Raw genomic sequence first — 9586 nt, 5'->3', positions numbered from 1 at the left:
TTCATGAGCATTAGCAAAAGACCTGACAGCTTTGAACTGTGTAAAAATGGGCAGGGGTGGCAGGGGCGGTATGTTTTTCTGTAGCCCACAGGTTTCTAACCAACCCTGTTCCTCGTTTTCTTTTGGACTAATGTATGAATGTCAAATATTATTACACCCAACTGACTAAACAACAACAACAGTGATAAAAAACCACAAAGTAAGGTTTTGAATTGGCCTGGAAATTAATTGTGATAAAGATAAATACAGGGGAATAGTGAACTAAGGGAGTGGACTCCGTGAGATGGTCCAGTAGAGTGGCTAAGGGGCTACAACTGGAAATCCTTCATTTGAATCCTGCCTCTGTAATCAATACACTGGGTCATTTCTTTCAGCCACTTTGTTTCAGGCCCTCACAGTGGGGTAGGTAACCATTGTGTACCTGGGGGCAGCCATGTTTTTGCCATTCAGTTCCCTCTTGAATGAGGGAACATCATCAGGGCCCATCACTCCAAGGGGGACTTTCTCCTCTACTCTCTTCAAAGTGTGTAGTGGCAAGAAGCCCTATGTGCTAGCCACTTGGGCTGTGGGTGACTGGAAGACTTTTCTGGAGCTTTTTATTTATTTATTTATTAGATTTATATTCTGTCCTTCCTCCTAGTAGGAACCCAGGGCTTTTTAAAAGGATTTTTTTTAAAAAAAACAACAAGGACAGAGGCAGCGCGGCAGCCCTCGGACCACCTTCTGTAGGAATTTGCTGGACTGCGGATTCTAAAGTGGAATCACCTGATCAAGGTCATGAATTATCTATTTTGGAATCTGAGTTCTGCTGACTCATCCCCAGTCTTTTCTGATAGGAACATTTATTCATTGGTCTTTTAAAAAAAGTATAGCACTTACAGAAAATGAATAATGCCTAGTATTATAGTAGTAATGCCACCACAGTTAAATTTTGTTCAGATATTTTATAAGCTATGACCGAGGTTGAAGGAGAGCATAAAAGAGACAAAGTACTTATGGGACATCTTTATATAGTGCCATGAAACAAGCTTCATTCTATGCATATTTAATCACTTGCTTACTGTACATCATTGTGAATATTGATGCCTAGAAGTCTCCCTGGTATTTTAGGGTGGCCCCTTTCAAATTCTTTCATGCTTCAGGCATTAGATCAGCCAAAGCTGGTTGTAAGAATTCTCTGTCAGCCCTACAAAAGAGAGTTTGTTTCTACACAAATAAATAAGTACACAGCAGGGGAACTGTATTTTGGCTTCTCCAGTCCTCATGCAGAAATGCCTGTGGTTGTGTACAGTGACGGTTCTGCAAAGAGTTGCAGTTGGTATTGCAGATATATCCTTGCTACAATATAAGTTAGGTGATAGTGCATATCATGTAAGTTAAAGGCAGGGCTTTGCTGCCATGGAAAATTGTGGGGTGGACTGAATGAACAGCATACGTTGGCAAACCACGCTGCTGTTCTCAGTACACTATCTCTCAAGACATTGCGATCTGACCAGTGGAAAAACAGGATGTGGTTAACTTTATGGCTGTAAACGATACTGACATCTGTAGTGGTTAAATAACTGCCTGCATATTGCCACGAAGATAATGCTGTTGTACTATGTATGTACGTGATGTTATACAATAGTTAAAGGTCATAGGCTGTTTATGGAGAGAAAATAATCCACGCCTCCAGGCGGAGGTAAAATAAAAGCGGAGACCAGAATTACGAGGGGGGCTCCGAAATTGAACTCTGGTCTCACCGTGTCTCACTGTGTCGTGATATCTACATCTGGTGACCTCGACGTGATTCAGAACAAACACCCTCGTACCCACTGGCAGGATCAGCCAACGGTGCACCTCAGCGTACAGCTCCCATTCGTGAGTATGGGGGGGGAATTGTCAGCTCAGCAGAAGGTTCATGCACAAGAGCTACAAAAAATTTTAAAACAGGATACCTCAGCTTTTGTAAGTCGTTCTCACATTGAATCATTGTTAAAAACAATTCAATGTCAATGTCCATGGTATCCAGAGCAAGGATCACTACGTCAGTCAGATTGGATAAAGATAGGGAGAAAATTACATGAAGAACCAAGAGCACCTATTCACCATCTCTTATTATGGCAAAAGTGTGCTGAGGCCATTAGTCATTTAGGGATAAAAGAGACATCGCTGTTTGCCAATTCTGACCAGAAAACTCCTCTTTATCCCCAACTTTCTTTACCTACACCTGAAAAGGATATTGAGAAATTTGTAAATGCTCCTCCATATAGCCCTCCAGTTCAACAAGAACAGGTTACTGGGAAGGTTAAAGCAGCCATAGCTCAGGCTGCAGCCTCAGGATTATTATCTATGGAAGAAATGGGAGACTGGGAGGGTACAATTTCAGCTTTTCCCGTTACATATCAGCCAGATCCTAATAATGCTAATAATCGCATAGCAACTTGGACAGCTCTTCCGTTTTCTGTTATTAGAGAAATAAATAAGGCAGTAAGAGAATATGGGATTACGGCTAATTATGTACAAGGGATGTTGGAAGGAGTAGCTACTGGATATAACATGATCCCTCAAGATTGGAAGGATCTCTTTAGGATGATTTTGACTCCTTCGCAATATGTAGTTTGGGACCAAGAATTTAGACATGCTGCTATAGCAGCTGGGGATGCTAATATCATTCCCGAGCAAATTTATGGGTCAGGTAATTTTGCTACCATAGCACAACAAGGGGTATTGCCTGAAGCCGCATTTCATCGAACTGCTGAGTGTATACAGAAAGCATTTAAAAAGGTGCCTGCTGGGAAAGAACCCTTACGTTCTTTTACGAATGTACGGCAGCAAGCAACAGAGCCCTATTTTCAGTTTGTTGACCGTTTGAAAGAGGCTCTGACACGGCAGGTTGATAACCCTCAGGCACAAGGGGAATTATTGTTAAAATTAGCTTACGAGAATTCTAACACAGACTGTAAAAAGATTTTGAAAAACATTATTCATAGACCTCAATATGAATTGGGAGACATGATTCAAGCTTGTGCAGAGGTAGGTACACATGTTCATGCCATGACATTGTTAGCTGGGGCATTAAGACAGGGTAACAAACCTACAGGCAATTGTTTTAATTGTCAAAAGCCTGGTCATTTCAGAAGGGAATGTCGGGCTCCTGGCGGAGGAGCATTTAAAGGTGGGGGCACTGTTACAAACCGGCCAAAGAAGATCTGTCCGAAATGTAAAAAGGGTTATCATTGGGCTAATCAGTGTCGTTCAGCTCCCACTACCAATACCAATGTGTCTTCCCGTCCTATTGAGGGAAACTGAACTTGGGGCAGGCTTCCAGCCCCGAATCTCAAGGAAGTGTACCCACCCCTGCTACTCAAGGAAGCGCTGGAATTGATTTAATACATGCAGAGTCAAAAGATGTTCCTTTGCCTGGAGCAGTTCTTTTAATGCCTACCACACTCACTGGCCCTTTACCAGAAGGCACCGTAGGCCTTGTACTACCGCGATCCTCTGCTTCCAAGAATAATATAATGGTGGTACCTGGTGTTATTGATTCTGATTATCAGGGAATTATTTATATTCAGTATTGGAGTCACCTTCCCCTTCAGTTGAAGAAGGGAGATTCTTTTGCGCAACTATTGTTATTGCCATATCGTCTTTTCACATCGAACACTTCCTCCCAAAAACGTACTGGTGGATTCGGATCTACAAGGACGAAATCGCCGAGTGTGAGTATTTCAGGTAATCCTTTCCATCCACAGGTAGCTGCAGTACTGGCAGAAGTGACCAGGGAGAAACCGGTTCGTAAGTATTGTTTAAACAATGTTATTTTTGAAGGTATTATAGATTCTGGGGCAGATGTCACAGTAATTGCTGAACATAACTGGCCATCCTCTTGGCCAGTAGAAGTGGCCCCTTCTGTGTGGGGAGTGGGCGGAGCTCAGGATTCAAAACGGAGTAAGGATTGGATACAAGTTGTTGCTCTTGATGGTGATCGTATAGCCCACATTCGCCCTTGTATTTTGGACATTTCAGTAAATCTGTGGGGAAGGGATTTACTGGAGCAATTCCAGACCACCATTGTTATTAATGATTAGCCAACAAAAGGCAGCTCTTCCTTTACAATGGAAGACAGACATACCCATTTGGGTAGAACAATGGCCCTTACCCAAAGAAAAATTAGAAGCTCTGCACCAACTGGTAAAGGAGCAACTGGAAGCTGATCATATAGCAGAAAGTAATAGCCCTTATAACACCCCAGTGTTTGTGATTAAAAAGAAATCTGGAAAGTGGAGGCTCTTACATGATTTACGAGAAATAAATAAATTAATTGTGCCCATGGGTCCGCTACAATGTGGGACGCCTAATCCAAATTTAATTCCATATGACTATTCCTTAGCTATTATAGACCTGAAAGATTGCTTTTTCACAATACCGTTACAAGCGCAAGACGCACCGAAATTTGCGTTTACTGTTCCCGTATATAATAACTCTGGCCCTGCGCAACGATATCAATGGAAAGTGCTACCTCAGGGCATGTTAAATAGTCCAACCCTATGTCAACAGTTTGTAGACATGGCCCTGCGACCCTTTCGGGCTCAATACCCTACATTATTGGTCTACCATTATATGGATGACATCTTGGTGGCTGGGAGAACCCTCCCATCTATGTGGCAACAACACCTTACTGATCATTTGTCACAGTCAGGGTTGCAGATTGCCCCTGAAAAGGTACAACTCAAAGAACCATTTCTGTATTTAGGACATAAATTAATGCAATCCTACTCCACTCCTGTATTGCCCTGTCTTACTTTGTCAATGAAGCCAACTTATGTAGAACTACAACAATTCTTGGGTTCTATTAATTGGATTCGACCATATTGTAAACTTACCACTCAAGACATGGGGCCTTTATTTGAATGTTTAAAACAAGGACGTCAACCTGCAGATATTATTACTTTAACGAAACAGGCAAGGCAATCCCTAGAATTAGTTTCTACAACGTTAAAAGCTATTTGGGTGGATCGACAAATATTGAATAAACCACTGATTTTATTTGTTTTATTTGATGGAAGCCAACTTTTTGCTGCACTCACTCAGGAGTCAGGCTCCAATGCTACACATATAATAGAGTGGCTTTACTTAGCCCATACACCAAAGTCATCTATCACAACTTTGCCAATGCAAGCAGCAGAAATAATCCAAAAAGCACGATTACGATCAAGGCAATTATTAGGTATCGATCCGGTTGAAATTTCGTTGCCTCTTAAACTTTACACATGGGAAAATGCTGTTGCGCTTTCTGATGACCTTCAATGGGCTTTAGTCTCTTATTTGGGCACAATTTCATGTCGTTCCTCATCAGATCCACGGCTTCAAATTACACAAAAAATTCCTATCCAGTTTCAATCTGTAATCAGTTTACAACCCTTACCTGCGGTCACGGTCTATACTGATGGCAGTCCAACTAGAGGGGTTGTTGCATGGCACGAGCAGGGGGTTTGGAAGACAATTTTCACCTTACCCCAAACTTCCGCTCAGAGATCTGAGTTGGCCGCTGTTAGTATGGCGCTGTTGACTTTTGCAGATCAGGAGGTTAACATTATTACCGATAGTCTTTATGTTAAGAATGTTGTACTTGCATTACCCGGTAGTTATGTCTCTCCCATGCTGGACACTAATCTACTTGCTCTTATGCTTACACTTCAAAAACTCATACATACTCGGTCTTGTCGATTTGCTATATTTCATATTCGCAGTCATCAACCTTTCCCAGGATTGTTAACAGAAGGTAATCAATATGCTGATCAGGCTCTTCGTGCCCTCCTTTGCACACCCATAGAAAGTCATGCCCTTCATCATCAAAATGCTAAAGCACTCCAGAAGCAATTCCATCTTACTGCCCAGGAAGCCTCTGCCATTATTCAACAATGTCCCCAATGCACACAGTTAACTCTATCCCCAGAACCAGGAGTGAACCCACGAGGTCTCATAGTTAACCAGTTGTGGCAAATGGATGTTACACATTTTCCTACTTTCTCCCCATGGAAGTATTTGCATGTTACAGTAGATACATATTCCGGATACATATGGGTAACTCCTCAGAAAGGGGAAAAAACTAAGAATGTTATTAATCATGTCATTCGTTCTATTGCCATCATGGGCCAACCTCAGACGATAAAAACTGATAATGGCCCTGCATATGTTTCACAGCAATTTGCACAGTTTTGCACTAAGTGGTCCATTACACATTTGTTTGGTATTCCTTATAATTCTACAGGTCAAGCTGTCGTCGAACGTACCAATCGTACCCTTAAAGAGCATTTGCTTAAACAAAAACAAAAAGGAGGAGTACCACTGGGATTGGCCACCAAAGAGGAGTGGCTGGCACAAGTGTTGTTTACCATTAATCATTTAAATTTGTCTCAATCTCCCAATACTCATTTTTCCTTTTCTACTCGAGCGCAGCGGCATTTTCAGCAGTCGGAGTCTCTACCTGCCCCGCGGGTGCAGTTTCGGCAACTACCAAATCCAGAGTGGAAAGGCCCAGTTCCGCTTATAACGTGGGGTCGAGGTTACGCGGCTGTGTCTACGCCTGACGGTCCTGTGTGGGTACCTGCTAGGTGTATCCGGCCCTGGAAAGACGATGTCCTGGCACGATAATCTTAAGAATCCCATCCCTAATTTTTCTCTGCAACTTCAGGATACTGGGATGTCTTCCAGGAAGCGTGGTCGGAATGTTCCGCAACCTCCCGTGACTTGGGGCCAAATAAAGAACTTAGCAACACAAGCAGAAAAAGCAATGGAACAAGCCGGGGTGGACAAGACAACTGAGAATACCATTCTTGCTTTAATTGCGTCTTTAAATACAAATTCTATTTTTGTACTTTGCATTTGTTGGATTTTAGGAAGCGCCGGGGCTGACAGGTTGGGGCAGGAGTTGGGGATGCGGTTTCAACACAATATCTGGGTTCAGTTAGCAAGAATGACAAATGTGAGTGACTTTTGCATGACTGAACATGTACAGGAAATGGGTATGTTGGGAACATGTTTAATACCCGTATGCAAAGCACCTGGGGATATTGGGAACATTACAGGACTTGGGCGGTTCATGAATACTTCAGAGATTAAATATCATACTGTTTCGAATTGGGGAACTCCAACCTTCCAGCTGCCTGTTAATGCTTTTCAATTATTTACATCACATGTTGCAAATTCCATTAATAATACGTGTGCTCGGATGGTTAATTGTAGTCGACATAAGGTGCAGAAGGGATATTTCTGATACCATCTGTTGCCTGAGTCGACTGGTTCCCATTTTCCTTCATAAAAGGGAGTTGCTAGCCCAACGTAGGAATTGCTTAATAAAGCAGAAAGTGTATCACTAGCCATCTCCCTTGTTGGACTTCCTGCATTGGCAGTAAGTAACAGCAATCAATTACATAAATTAGCCTGTAATTATGTTAAGATGATAAATGCCACCTCTCGAGCCATTGCTTTGTTAAATGAAGAGCAGGGTATATTAAGACAAGCTATCTTGGATAATCGTGCAGCTATAGATTACCTGCTATTACAACATCAGTTGGGGTGCGAAACTATAAAGAATATGTGCTGTTTTAATTTAACTGACAACAGTTTTGAAATCAGAACACAGGTAAAAAACTTGAAGGATCTAGCTAATAACATTTTGCAGGACGCCCCTACAACTTGGTGGCAGTGGCTTTGGAGTTGGCTGCCCACTGGATGGCTAAGTCAGATTCTTAGATATGCTATTCTTTTACTCATTTTAAGTATAGGCTTATGCTGTTTTTTACAATACCTTTTCCAGACGTGTACACCTGTTGCTCCGCGACCATTACGTAGTAATTACTTTTTGCTAAAAAATAAAAAAGGGGGAGATGTGGGGTGGACTGAATGAACAGCATACGTTGGCAAACCACGCTGCTGTTCTCAGTACACTATCTCTCAAGACATTGCGATCTGACCAGTGGAAAAACAGGATGTGGTTAACTTTATGGCTGTAAACGATACTGACATCTGTAGTGGTTAAATAACTGCCTGCATATTGCCACGAAGATAATGCTGTTGTACTATGTATGTACGTGATGTTATACAATAGTTAAAGGTCATAGGCTGTTTATGGAGAGAAAATAATCCACGCCTCCAGGCGGAGGTAAAATAAAAGCGGAGACCAGAATTACGAGGGGGGCTCCGAAATTGAACTCTGGTCTCACCGTGTCTCACTGTGTCGTGATATCTACAGAAAATGGACTGCCTTCAAGGTGATTCCGACTTATGGCGACCCTATGAATAGGGTTTTCATGGTAAGCGGTATTCAGAGGTGGTTTATCATTGCCTTCCTCTGAGGCTGAGCGGCAGTGACTGGCCCAATGAGCTTCATGGCTGTGTGGGGATTCGAACCCTGGTCTCCCAGGTCATAGTCCAACACTCTAACCACTACACCACACTGGCTCATAGCAGAGTAGAAATGTCACCTCTCATCCAAATCAGGATGCAGAGCCCCCAAGGCGACCCAAGTTATTTTGTCACTGGAGGCAGCAAATCCCAGAAGCACCTCTCCCCCTCCCTGGCAATAAAAACAGAGTAATATTAAATTAAATAAGGTTTTTTTTGCCTTTTATGACACCCAATATAAGCTGCCTGAGGTAGTTGATTTACCCCTCCTAAAGGCCTTTTAGTATCTGCAGGGTTATCAAGACCTGACTCCTCCACAGAAGGAAAGGGAAATTCACATTCTGATGCTATAATGCCATCTTTGATGTTTATGGGAGTGAAAGTGCCTTCTGTGTCCATAGCTGTGCTGGACAGTACTGATGAGGAGTCCAGTGAGGATGCCAGGGGTACACATGACTGTACTCTAGTACTGGATTCAGTACTGGATACTTCTGCATCTGGCTGGCCACTGTGAGAACGGGCTGCTGGACTAGGTGGGCCGCTGGCTTCATCCAGCAGCCTCTTATATTTTTATGCATCTAGTGTATTTTCTCCTGGGACAAACAAGCCCCCAAGATTCTACTGGGGCCTATTTTTCACTGGCTGTTTCCTCAAAGGGAAGAGGTAGAGCTAGTGTAGGGTCAGCCTGCCTAATCTCTTCATCCTTGGATGAGATTACACCCGAGCTACCACCTTGCAATCCAATTAGCATGTGCATTGGTGCTGAGATTTAGAGTCTTAGAACTGTCCCTTACTTTGTTTAATGTGTATTTACCCCTGGTATTTAGAAGGATGACCTACAAATATTTTGGTCCAAAGTGGAGAGCTATTTTTTGAAGCAAAAAAAATGTCGGCTATACTCAGCAAGCTTCTTTTTACCGTCATCCATTGAACTAATATAATATGTGGACCGTTTGGGTGCTTAGTTCCCTATCCTGACATTCAGATCACCCACTAAAATCAGAAATCTGAAGGAATTGAGTATAGCTGACAATCTACAGATACTTGCATAAGTTTTGCTGGGAAATGCTTGCTGCAATTTGCCAATCAAAATGGACTTCATGTTCTAAATAATACAGGGTTGGGGGACAAATGGGGTGAATTTATGTTTATGTCTGCTGATAGGTCCAGTGTTTTGGACTATACTTTGGTTTCTAAT

At 42.5% G+C, this 9586-nt stretch overlaps 1 long non-coding RNA gene across 1 annotated transcript; it reads left to right on the top strand.

Annotated features, from left to right (window-relative positions):
* The first annotated feature begins 1416 nt into the window (after positions 1 to 1416).
* LOC133384380 (uncharacterized) lies at positions 1417 to 8217 on the top strand. The gene is made up of 3 exons (XR_009762543.1): positions 1417 to 1860; positions 3735 to 3777; positions 6442 to 8217. It is a non-coding gene; the product is annotated as an uncharacterized LOC133384380 (long non-coding RNA).
* The last annotated feature ends 1369 nt before the right edge of the window (positions 8218 to 9586 follow it).

The sequence above is a fragment of the Rhineura floridana genome, chromosome 4 (assembly GCF_030035675.1).
Source record: "Rhineura floridana isolate rRhiFlo1 chromosome 4, rRhiFlo1.hap2, whole genome shotgun sequence".
NCBI classification, from domain to species: Eukaryota; Metazoa; Chordata; class Lepidosauria; order Squamata; family Rhineuridae; genus Rhineura; species Rhineura floridana.
The sequence above is the reverse complement of the archived record's forward strand: the minus strand, read 5'-3'. Positions and strand labels throughout refer to the sequence as shown.